The sequence below is a fragment of the Vicugna pacos genome, chromosome 16, assembly GCF_048564905.1.
Source record: "Vicugna pacos chromosome 16, VicPac4, whole genome shotgun sequence".
In the NCBI taxonomy this organism is placed as follows: domain Eukaryota; kingdom Metazoa; phylum Chordata; class Mammalia; order Artiodactyla; family Camelidae; genus Vicugna; species Vicugna pacos.
In genome coordinates this window covers 16,763,353-16,775,668 of record NC_133002.1, presented here as the reverse complement: position 1 = coordinate 16,775,668, position 12,316 = coordinate 16,763,353, and the positions used below count along the sequence as shown (strand labels likewise).

The 12,316-nt window shown below is 52.4% G+C and overlaps 1 protein-coding gene across 7 annotated transcripts in view; it reads left to right on the top strand.

Annotated features, from left to right (window-relative positions):
- SPECC1 (sperm antigen with calponin homology and coiled-coil domains 1) overlaps positions 1–12,316 on the top strand; it is a 190,029-nt gene that overhangs the window by 34,073 nt on the left and 143,640 nt on the right. The window contains exon 1 of one of the 7 annotated variants that reach the window (XM_072938477.1): positions 1,705–1,722. The exons of 5 other annotated variants lie outside the window; for them this stretch is intronic. The gene's annotated coding sequence lies outside the window, so the exon portion shown is untranslated. Of the gene's footprint in view, positions 1–1,704; positions 1,723–10,117; positions 10,248–12,316 lie in introns of those variants that run through there. One more of the 7 variants, XM_072938475.1, reaches the window with a different exon arrangement.

Below are 12,316 nucleotides of genomic sequence, written 5' to 3'. Positions count from 1 at the left end.
ATGACGATCTTCAGGTCCATCCATGCTGCTGCAAATGACATTATCTTATTTTTTATGGCTGAGTAGTATTCCACTGTATGAATATACCACAACATTGTTTCCATGTCTTGGCTATTGTAAATAGTGCTGCTATGAACATTGGTGTGTATGTATCTTTTTGAATTAGAGTCCCCTCTGGATATATGCCCATGAGTGGGATTGCTGGGTCGTATGGTAAGTCTATTTTTAGTCTTTTGAGGGATCTTGGTATTGTCTTTCCATAGTGGCTGCACAAAACTGCATTCCCACCAACAATGTAGGAGGGTTCCCTTTTCTCCACACCTTCTCCAGCATTTATCATTTGTGGACTTTTTATATGTGTCAGTAGTTTATTTCCTTTTATTGCCAGGTATGGATGCATTACAGTTTGATGACTGATTCCTATCTGTGTGCGCACGTGTGTGTCTGTGTGTGTGTGTGTATGCATGTGGGTGCGTGTGTGCTGCTTCTGTACAGATTCTCAGAGCTGCCTTTTTCATCAGCCACCCACTGATGAGTCTTTGGCCTTCTGGCCATGTAGGAAGCTAAGTCCCAAGCATGGCAGCTCAGAGTCACCCTGGGAATTTATTAAAAAATTGGAAGCAGGACTCACCCTTGATGGACTGAATCAGGGTCCCAGGGAGTGACCCCCAGGCGTGGGTATTGTCAATCAGTCTTGCAGGTAATTTCCATCAGCCAGGGCAGGGAGCTGCTGCTCCAGGTGACTGTCGTGGGAACAGTGGCTGTGGAGTTATAACCCCCCCCCGGTCCTGTTTGTGTGTCACTAAGAGGCCATTTAGTCTGAACTCCGGGGTGGTGTTACTCTTTGAGTGCCGACCACACCAGCCTTACCTGCCGCGGGATGTTTCTGAGCTCTCTCGGCGTGTAAGGCATGGATCTGGACGCCGCGTGTCTGTGCGGAAGTGAATCAGGCTTGGTGCTCACAGCTCGTTGGAGACACGTGATGCTGACATGCACCAGCTCACAGGACATGGCGATCGTGTAAGAGTGTGTAGACAAATGCTTGGAATTTAGAGGCACATCCAACAATTTCCCCCTTTTCGTGGGTGTGGGGAGGTGGTGGCCGGTCAAGGTTGCAGGAAGGAGTACCATTTGACCTGGGACTTGAAGCAGGAGGGAGATTTGTGTGAGGGGCAGTGAGGCTGGGAAAGGCAGAGCAGGCAGAGGGAACCAGAGGAACAAGAAAAGACGCTCGGCGGCGCGCAGTCCCGCGCGGAGCCCAGCGCGACTGGGGAGGAGGGCGAAGAGGGCAGACGGAGAAGGGCGGCTGGGGAGGGGCGTGGGCGGAGCTGGAGATCCGGCCGGCGCTTGGGCGAGAGCTCCGCCCACAGGGTGTGGTCGCCCCCGCGGCCGCCCCCACGCGCCCTGGTGTGCTCGGGTCAGTCCCTTGCGTGTGGTTTCACACGCCGCCAAGCGTTCGCTCACTTCTGGCTCTGTCTCCCTGGACGTAACGTTCAGGCTCAGGCCCACAAGACTGTCCAAAGTCAAGGGCTCATCCCGCAAGGCTGCCCCGCCCCCCGGACACTGATCACACGTCCAGGCTGACGCCTGTGCTTCTGACCCACTGGCCATAGATGGATGCCCACCTCGGATTGGATCAGTTTCTGCTCAGAGAAACACGTGCTTACATTTGCCAGTTCACCATGGAGGGCGTTATAAAGGATACAGATGAACAGCCGAATGGTAGGGTACTTAGCGGGGAGGTCCAGAGGGGTCCCGAGCACTTCCTGTGGAGCTGGCGTGGGCCACCCTCCCGGGTATGGATGTGTTCACCCACCTGACGTCCTCACTCTTGTTGTTCAAGGGTCCTCATGGAGCCAAGGCCGTGGTGGGTGAGGCTGGAAGTCCCAGCCCTCTGATCACGTGCTCTGTCTGGGCAGCCCCACCCCAAGAACCACGGACAAAGCCCAGATGTATTTCCTATACACAGCCCCTCCCACTCCCAGGCCACCCTCCCAGGTGACCACTGGCCCGTTTTCCGTCTCCACGCGCTGGCTTTTCTAGAAGGTCACGTGAGCAGAATCCTACAGCAGGAAGCCTTTTGAGTCTGGCTTCTTTCACTAAGCATAACGCATTTAAAGTCCATCTGTTTTTCTGCGTGCACCACTAGCTCATTCTTTTTTCAGTGATGAGGAGGGTTTTATTGTGTGTTTATCCACTCACCATGTTAGGCCGTTTTCAGTTTTTGCTGTTATGAACTGTCGATGAAAAAGAGTAATCATTAGTCAATCTAAGAAAGAAATGGGTATTTTATTACAGCCAACCTGAGAATTATAGCCTGGGAGACAGCCTCTCAGAAGGTTCTGAGAACTGTTTGGAAGAGGTGGAGGAGACCAGTGCACGAGTGATTTTAGCGAGGGAGGTCCGGGCAGTGAAGCGCACAGCTGGGTAGAAGAAACTGACATCTTAGTTAATGCTTTTTTCTAAAGTGCTTTTCTAAGTATGGGAGGATGCAAGAATCCAGGTTCTGGATGAAGAATTTCTCCTGAAAATATCCGACTCTCTGAGGGCTGGGTCTGCCAGTTTCCCCAGAGCACGGAGCTCTCATCCTGGTTTTCGCCCTGAACTCCTGCCGGGGTCAGTTACAGGCCAGCGACTGCCGTGGCCAATGACTTGACTCTTGTAGACCTGGATGGTGGGCAGCTTTCTTTATTTTTCAGTCCCTTCCCTTGGGGTCTTAATTTCCACCGGGGTTTGGGGGGCATTCTGTGACCCATTTGTCCCACGGTGCTAGGAATGCTCATTCCCAGGTCGGGCAAGGGCTTTGCTGACAGGACACTCCATGTGCTGGTAGTGGACCAGGCTCCGTTTGCAGTGACCAGAGGCCCCTGGACCCTTGTCTCACTCGTCTGTTACCGTCCAGGAAACGGGTTCTCTCTTTCTGCTTCTTCCCACATTTAGAGTGACACTATTATAGTCATTGGTCTTGTAGGACTACATACCTGATCTATTGTTTCAAATCACCTGACCGTCATTGATTTTATCTGAGGCTCAGCCACACATCTGGTAATGCAAGAAACAGTAACCTGGTAATACAGGCAGACTGCAAGTAATATAGCCAATAACGTTAGCGGGGCCATCAGTAAGTATTTAAGCTGAGAGGTTCCACTGGGTGCGGCCCAGGATCTCCCCAGGTTGTCTGACTTAGTCTGTTTTGCACCAGTCACTGTCTATAAGGGAATGATATATTGGCGTCATACATAAAGTCCACCAAAGAGTCTGCATGTCTAAGGCGAGTGGTGGGTCGTCGTGACCCCTTACAGGATAGAGACAGGAACGTTGTCTTCTAAGGAGTTACATGGCTGGAGACAGAAGGAGAAAAGCTGATACTTGTGGTTGAGCATGTATTTCTGCCACGGGGGAAGTCTGGGTAACACAGAACACAGATGCACCATTCACACTGGAGGGGAGGGAGGAGGCTGAAACGGGCAAAGAAAAATTTTATGTTTCAATTTTTCTTGTCTTGCCTTAAAGTATGAATTTTATTTCATCAGAACCAAGCCTGTGAATCAAGCTGTTACGAGCATTTTCATACAGACACAAGTTTCCATCATTCTTGGGTAAATACTGAGGAGTGGGGTCACTGGATTATATGATAAATGCATGTTTAATTTAAAATATTAAAAACAAGACAAGAGGCCCAAAGTAGAGTCACTTATGCTCAGCCCCATGTCACCCAGAGACTTAATTTATAGTCTAGGCTCTCCCAGGAATGGAATCTTCAACCGTGAATCAGGAATCCCCTGAGCAGCACCAGGGAGGTCATCTGCCCTGGAGACCCCTGCGGCCCCTAAAGGGAAGCTACCTTGCAATAAACAACCTGCTCTTTTATTTTGCCAAGTGTAACTTCCTGTCCTTGCTCCCTTCTGCCTAGAAAAGTCTTTCATTGTGTACAGCTCCTCGGAGCTCCTCTGCTGGATGGGACACTGCCCCATTCATGAATCACTGAAGAAAGCCAATAAGATCTTTGAAATATTACTCAGTTGAATTTCATTTTTTTTTTAACAACGAGAAATGGCTACATTGATTTGCAAAGCAGCTGCGCCATTTTGTGTTTCCACCAGCGGTGAGTTCCAGTTGCTCCTTGCAAGCACTTGTTTTTATTTTTTTTAATTTCAAGCCATTCTGGTGGGTGTGCAGTAATATCTCCCTGTGGTTTCAGTTTGCAGTTACCCAATGACTGATGACACTGAGCATCTTTTCATGTGTTTATTTACCATCCAGCTGTCTTCTTTGGGGACATGTTTAGGTCTTTGAGGTTTTTACCGAGTCGTGCGTTTTGTCGGTGTTGAGTGTTGTGAGTGCTTCATCAATTCAGGAATCGAGTCCTTTTTCAGTTTTATGTTTTGAAGATGTTTCCCTCCCAGTTGGCGGCTTGTCTTTTCATTTTCTTGACAGTGTTTTTCAAAGAACACAAGTTTGAAATTTTGATGATGTCCAATTTATCAGATTTAAAAAAAATTTTATTTATGGATCATGCTTTTGGTGTTGATGCTAAGAAATCATTGCCTAACTCAAGGTCACAGAGATTTTCTCTTGTTTCCTCCTAGAAGTTTTTTAGTTTTATTGAGATTTCCTGTCCGTCTTTGGCCAACATTTATTACAGACAGGGGACCCAGGGCTGTGGAGCCCCAGGGGAATGAGACAGTCCTTCGCTCCAGGCCGCTCCAGGCCAGGGAGCTGGGGCTGGAAACAGGCTGCGGGGTGTCCTGCTGTGGACGCTCCTCGTGCTGGGCAAGCGGGGCTGCTCCCGGACAAGGGCAGGCACTGACCTTTACAGGACAGGCGGCGTTAGGAGAAAGTAGCCGGGGGCGTGGGAAGCCCGCTGTCCCAGCCCGCTGTTCCGGGTGGTTGTGGGGAGCCGTGGGGAGGCCTGGAGGCTGGTGGTACGGCAGCTGCCTGTCGTTTGCACGCTGGGGTCTGAGTGCAGGGCGCCTGGCAGGCCCGCAGCGGGCCTGACCCCCAAAGAGAGGGTGGGGGCGGCCGGGTGACATGGCTCCTGCCTTGTCTCCTGAGGAGCGGGGCCGGTCTGAAAGTGAGTCAGATTCGCCTGTATCACAAAGAGCCCATCCCTGGGGGGCAGCCCCGTGCTGATCCGTGACTGTCTCGGGCTCCCACCCTGGGGGCGGATCCCAGAGCCACTGCTTCCGCACTCCACGTACCTTCCTCCTGGTAGGTTTCCTCCCAAGGCCCTTGCAAGGTGCACGTGCTGACCAGGTGGTCCCGGGAGCAGCTGGAACGTTCTCTCTGGTGTTGGCAGCTATTGTGTGTATTTGAAACACACCACCAGAACCGGGGTGGTGGGGGAGCGAGGGCACGTTCCAGACACCGAATGAATTAACCCCGCAAAGCACAGCCGTAGCTTTCTTCAACCAGCTGGCACTGTAGGAAAGCAGCTGAAGCCTGGGGGTTAGTCACGAATATCTTGGGAACGCGAAACCAGAAAAGAAATCAGCACATTCAGTGATTTCACTTAATCCGGTAACAATAAGGACACCTGGAGCCACAGCAGACGCCCCCAGCCCGTGTGACGGGGCGGGCTCTGCCCCTCATCCAGAAGAGGGGTCTGCCCTCCTCTTCGAGCTCCTGTGACCGCGGGCTGCCTTTTCAGGCTGTCACCGTTACAGGGAGCCCACGTCATTCCGCTGGGGTCCTCTGGGAGTCTCTTGGGGACGACAGGCCTCAGAAGGTCTCTTGTCAGAAGAGGAGGCCGCCAACTTTGAGCAATAAACAAGAGGGCAACCAGAGCCCATCTTGGTTTCTTCCCTACATACATTCTTTATTATGTCAAGCTCAAGTTTTGCTTTGGTTATTAAATTGGTTGTTCCCACTGCCACCCCCACCACCTGCCCTACACACATAGTCACACAGAGCCAGAAACTGGGCAGACAGCTTGGGCATCGGCTGGGGGAGCCCCTTCCCCCGGCATCCCGGTGCCCGCCTCTGACAGCGGCAGGTGAGGGGAGGACCGGGCAGGGATGAGCGCATCTCTCAGGGGAATGGAAACTAAGTTGTGACAACAGTGTCGGAGATCCTGGTGTCCTGTCACTGCCACGCGGACTGTGTTGGCTCCAGAGCATGAATAGCCGGGCCCTCGCCCTGAGGCAGGGTTGGGGGTGCCGGGATCCCCCACCACGGCTCCTGAACTCCTTTCTCAGCAAGGGGCCTTGGAGGTGAGCCTCCGGGCTTTCTCTGAGTCCCAAGTGTCGTGTGGACAGTGGGGCCTGTGGATGCTGCCCTCCTGGGTTTGCAGGGCAGGGGCTGCCCTCTTCCCAGCTTGTATTTCCCTTTTGCCAGAGGCCGTGAGAGAGCGCAGGGGGCAGTGGGTGTGGGGAGGGGACCACCTCCCCACCGTGGGTGGGGGCTCTGGCCACGGCACGTCCCTGTCTGCATCTGTGCCCGGCAGCGTGGGGAGAGGACTTGTGCCCGCCCCCAGCTCTCGGGAGTGCCAGTGCCCTGACGGGAGCTGGTGGAGGGCGTGGGGGAGGCGTGCCCCGCACCGCTTGCATTGTTTCTGGAGGAAATAGGACAGAATGAGTCAGAAGTGGCCTGTTTCCTTAGAAGCTGTGCCACTGACATCACAGGGCTTTGCCCCCTGTCCAACCTGACGTGGGGGCCCCACTTAGGAACAAGGAGACAGAAAAGGTTGGAGAAAAGGTAGACTCTATGCTTTAATCACTGGGTCCCTAAACCTGTGGTTGCCATTGGCTACCACTTAACAGCTCCCATAAATTCATGTATTATGATGTTTCCATTAAGATGTCTGAACTCTTAAACCATAAAATTGTAAAACATTATTTACTATCACTGTGAAATTGGGAAGGACAGCACACATTTCAAAAGCTGTCCTTCAGGAATAAAGTCAGGAATGGAGATGAATCCATAGATGGTTTTAGAGATTTGGGGTTGGATAATTTTAGGAGCTATTTCTCAACCATGTTATAAGTTAATGGGGCTAATTTTTATAAGGTTAATGCTTATCTGTCAACAAGGTAATAATGCCGGAAGGCTCTGTAAGCACATTAGTGGCGTTCTTATCCTGAAAACAGTCTGGGGATCGGTTTATTTGGTAATTGTTTGGAGACCTTTATGCGTCTTATGGGAGAAGGGCTGTCAGTGCTGCGTGGCTCCGCTTTGAATTTGCCCGTTAATTCGGCACCTATTTTGTGAGTGGTGGGGCCCCCGGCCCGGCCTGGGTGCCTGGTGAGCGGGGTGGGGGTGAGGGAGCTACTCCAGATTGTGGAGAGAAAGGGCCTCTTGGAGGAAGAACCCCCGCCCCGACTCCCAGTGTGAAGAGCAGGGGCGGGGGCTTCCGGATGCAGAGCTCTTCCTTGGGGACCAGCTGGGTGTGTCTGAGGGGCTGGAAGTCTCGGGACTGAGGCAGGCGGCCCAGCGGCTGGGCCTTTGGGAGGCCTGACAAAGATCTTGGATTTCCATTCTCAATGCAGTGAGAAGCCGCAGGGGGGTTCTCCACAGTGAGGGACATGATCTGACTTGTGTGTTTTTAAAAATATTTTAAAAAATTTAAATTGTGGTTAAAAGCACACGCACACCTTAAAATTTACCATCTTAGCCATTTTCATGATTTGTGGGGGTTTTTTTGGGGGGGTGCTTAGGTTCATTTATTCACTTATTTTATTTATCCGTTTTTTTTAATGGAGGTACTGGGACTTGTACCCAGGACCTCATGCATGTTAAGCACTGAGCTGCACCCTCCCCCTGTGATTTGCGTTTCCTAAAGACCCCTCTGGCTGCTGAGTGGGCATTAACGGTGGTGGGCAAGATGGGGAGAGCAGAGCCAGAGACCGTGAATGGGGCGGGTGGGCTGCTGGGGCGTCAGGAGAGAGGTGGAACCGGTCAGGGAAGCGCAGGAAGCCAGGCTTGGAGGGGTGAGTATCAGCAAGGCCTGGCAAGAAAGTGGTGTTGGCTCGAGCCTCGTGGGAGGGGCTGGATGGTTCACAGTGGGGGGTCTCAGAGGAGGGTCTTGGGACTGGGGATACCCCAGACGAGAAGATGAGGGCCCCGGCCGGGGTAAGAGGCCCCGCTCTGGCCACGCCGTAGGTGAGGACCACGCGGCTGGTGGAGCTTCTCTGGGCCATCCCTTAATTTGGAGAAAGGTCGCGCAGAGGCCCCGTCAGGGACGTGAGCAAACCCCCTGGGCATGGGTCGTGGCTGATGGTGACTCGGGAGGACAGCAGCTGCCTCCTGGGGCGACTCTGGACGCCGGCCGAGGCTGGCATGGAGGCAGCGTGATGAGCGTCTGTTCGGAGATGAGGGAAAATGCAAGGTCTGAGCAGGGAGTGGCGTCCCCGCTGAGTGTGACAGCTCTTGAGTATGGGCTGACTTCAGGAGGGACATCCGAAGGGGAAGAGCCAGAGCTGTGCTCAGTCTGCCCGAGAAAAAGGCAGGGCTCTGGGGGACACGGCAGGAGCCTGAGCTCCAGGCCAGGTGGCGGATTCTAGAAACCCAGCCCAGGGGAGAAGGCCAAGGTGCCTCTGAGGTTTCAAACCCTGGAGAGGCTGGCAAATGGGGAGCCGGGAGAAGCTGGTGCTCAGGGTGGATCTGGGTACTGTGCTCGGGCTGATGGCTGGAGCTGGAGGCTGCCCCCTTGGGAGGCAGGTCAGTGGACAGACAGGTGCAGGGGTCCCAAGGAGGCCCTCCCAGACTGGGGAGGCTTCCGGAAGGGGTCCCCCAGTTCACTTTGGAAGGCGAGTTGGAGAGGGTCAGACCGAGGGCAGGTCCCCGTTTGTCCCTCCACATCCCCTCTCACCTCCTTGATGACGGTGGGCCAGGGAGCAGAATGGGTTTCTTCTGAGTGAGGTCTGAGGCATTTGTCTCCCCAGCTCCCCGCGGGGCCTCCGTGGGTTGGCTGTGTTCCTCTCCCGAGGCCTCAGCTGCTGCTCTGTGTCCAGCTCTCTCCGGGGTTCGGCTGTTTCCTCCGCCAACCCCGGTGGGCCCTGGGGTGCTAATGATCCCAGCCCCAGGCTCCACACCTTCCCGGGTGCCCCCCCCCGGTCCCGCCCACCCCTGTGAGCAGTTCCTTTCTGAGCTGTCCTCAGCTTCCCAGCTGATGTCTGACATTTAGGCCTTTGACCTAGTTTGAGTTAACTTTTGTGTGGTGTAAGGTGAGGGTCCAGCTTCATTCTCTTGATGTGGATGTCCAGTTTTCCAGGCACCGCTTGTTGAAAAGACTGCCCTTCCCTATTGCACGGTCTCGGCAATACACGGTAGTTTATATTCTTAGTTAGTCTTTCAATAGACCTTTTGAAACCGTTCCTACAGAAAGAGGTCTTGACGTATTTTATCCCCAGATCCTTCTCTGCTGCCTTGGCTCTTTCTCTTTCAGTTCTTTGATGGGAAGCCACAGTGTAGGCAAGGGAACAGCTACTGATCAGCGGCCACCAGCTCTGTGGGATGCCGACTTCTTGGTTCAGCTTTAGAGACAGAAGGATGGCCCAGGGCAATGATTCTAAGGGCTTGGTCTTAATATAGCTCCAAGATTACAGCCTCCGTCTAGGGTCTGTGTTTCATGGTTAGAGACTCAGCTTCTTCTGTTTCTTATTCCAGATCAAGCCCCACGTCATAGTTTCTGCAAGCCCGTATTCCATTTCCAGAGTCTGTACTCGGTTTGAGATGGTGTGTTTGGTGACGTGTAAATGTTCTTTTCTGGTTAGTTTTTGTTTTAACATTTCTTGATTCTCCTTTTCTGTAAGTGACGAATGCTGATGGGTTGAATGAATTGAGGCTCGCCGTCTTCCTTCGGATCCGCGTGGAAACCTGCTCTTTTCTCTTTTCACCAGGAAGGAATCTAAGGCTAATGGGATCATTTTTCATCTCAAGACCAGCAGGAAATAATCAGCTCTGAAGAGTTTCCTGTGGCCTCAGCCCGAGTCCGGGATTCCTTCCGCTGCTCCCAGACCAGATTCTCAGCGCTGACGTTTCGGTGTCAGGCGAGAAGGCAGCCAGTGCCCGTCCAAGAGCCAGCACCGGAGGGCCCACGCTCTTCCTCTGGGACCGGGCTTCTCACCCTCAGCTCCTGGCGTTTTAGACCGGATCATTCTTTGCCGTGGGGCTGCCCTCGGGGCACCAGGGTGTCCAGCAGCATCCCCGGCTCTGCCGCAGTGCCCCCAAGCCGTGCCAGCGAAGAGCGGCTCCACACCTTGCCAGCTGTCCCCCGGGGGCAGGCCCCCCGCCCACCCCTGGAAGAGGTCAGGAGCAGAGTCAGCGTGTGTCCCAGAAAGCTCCAGGAGATATTTTCAGCATGTTGTTCTCTTGCCTTCTATTTCCTGCCAAGTCCCCTGGTAGTTGAGCTATGTGAACATTCTTATTTTGTTAGTTCTCAGACTTGAATGCCTCCGCTCTCTGCTTCCTGGTGCTCATTGTCCTGGGAGTGCAAACCTCAGGGCCCTCTCTCGCTCCCCAAGACTCCTTATTATTTGGGATAGTCCAGAATACTTTCCCTGTCGCCTTTCCATTTTTCTTGCCTTAAAAGGGTAATAAATCTGAGGCCCAAGGCAACCCCTCCAACACAGGCTCTGAAGGCGGCGAGGAGGGGACCGAGCAGCACGTTGGAGGGGGCGGGAGGTGCAGGCAGGGGCTCCGACTCCCTGCCCTCCGGTGCCCGGACGCCTGATGGTATTCCTAGAACAGCATCCCCCTCCCCTCCCTCTCTTCTCTTTTCTACTTGGCTCTGTACAATCTCTGAATGATGGTTTAAGTGTTAATTCTTATACTATTCAGGAGAGGAAAGGGGCTTGATAAGAAAATAAAATGAAAAATTTAAGGCAAACACCCCCTGGGAAGACCCTCTCCCTGCCCCTGTGGGAGTGGAATCCTAAATTTAACTGCACAGTGAAGCCTCGAATAACACGGGTTTGGACTGCACAGTTCTACTTACGAGTGGATATTTTTCAATAGTAAGTGCTACAGTGCTGGTCGAGTCTGTGGATATGCAGGAACGACGGATGTGGAGGGCTGACTATAAATGACAGGAGATGTGGAAAACAGTAGGAGGTTCCTTAAAAACTGAAAATAGACTTACCATCCAGCCATCCCACTCCTGGGCACATATCCAGAGAAAACTCCAATTTGAAAAGAACATGCACCCCAGTGTTCATAGCAGCACTATTTACAATAGCCAAGACACGGAAACAGCCTAAATGCCCATCAACAGATGACTGGATAAGGAACTTGTGGTAAATCTATATACTGGAATACTACTCAGCCATAAAAAAGAATGAAACAATGCCATTTGCTGCAACATGGCCCAGTACTTAACCAGGTGCTGGGATGTGGAGAGTGGAGAGCAGGGCGTAAAGCTAGTGTCAGCACCAGCTGAAATGGTTTCCCCACTGTCCCCTCTCATCCTCTCACCGTCCCTGGAAAGCTGCGTTGATCTTGCAGAGCCCACCACCCCTCCGAGCATCCTGTCCTCGGCATCCTGTCCTGGCATCCGTCCCCGGCAATCTCCCTGCCAGCGGGGCTCTCTTCCTGGTTCAAGAGGGGACATTACTTATTTCAGTTCTGTCTATTTTGATTTCTTGAAGAAGATGGAATTTGAGGGGAGGAATCTGGCTGGTGCATGAGGACAAAAGAGAAGCCTCCGTCTGGGGAAATAATGGGAGAGACAAGTGAGGGGAGCTGAGGAAGGAGAGCCTGGCATTTGGGAGGGGCCTGGGGAGAAAGACCCTCTGGGTACATTCGTTTGGGAATAATCTGATTGAACTCAGAGATTTCAGGAGAATAAAGGAAGGTGTGATGATGCAAATGAAGCAGCCCTGGGAATCTGGCCTCAGAGCAAATCACCCGTCAGCCTTTGAAAAGCGGCTGCACGTTTTTTCAGGTGGTTGTCTGGGTCGCCAGAGGTGAGGAGAGGGGTTGAGATCTGGAGTTTTTTTAAATTGAAGTGTAGTTGATTTACAATGTTGTGTTAGTTTTAGGGGTACAGCAAAGTGATTCCGTTATACATATATATATTCTTTTTCAGATTCTTTTCCATCATAGGTTATTGCAAGCTATTGAATCTACTTCCCTGTGCTGCACATCACGTCCTTGTTGTTTGTCTATTTTATACATAGTAGTTTGTATCTGCAAATCCCAAACTCCTAATTTATCCCCCCTCCCTTGCCCCCTTAGTGACCATAAGTTTGTTTTCTGTTAGGTCTGGGGTTTTGACTGGGATGCCTTTTTCTCTTTCCTTTTTTTTTTTTTTTTGGTCAACGACTTAGGGAAGTGTTGGGGAGAATTTCCATCCTCTTCCTGCTGCTTTTTGTCTTTA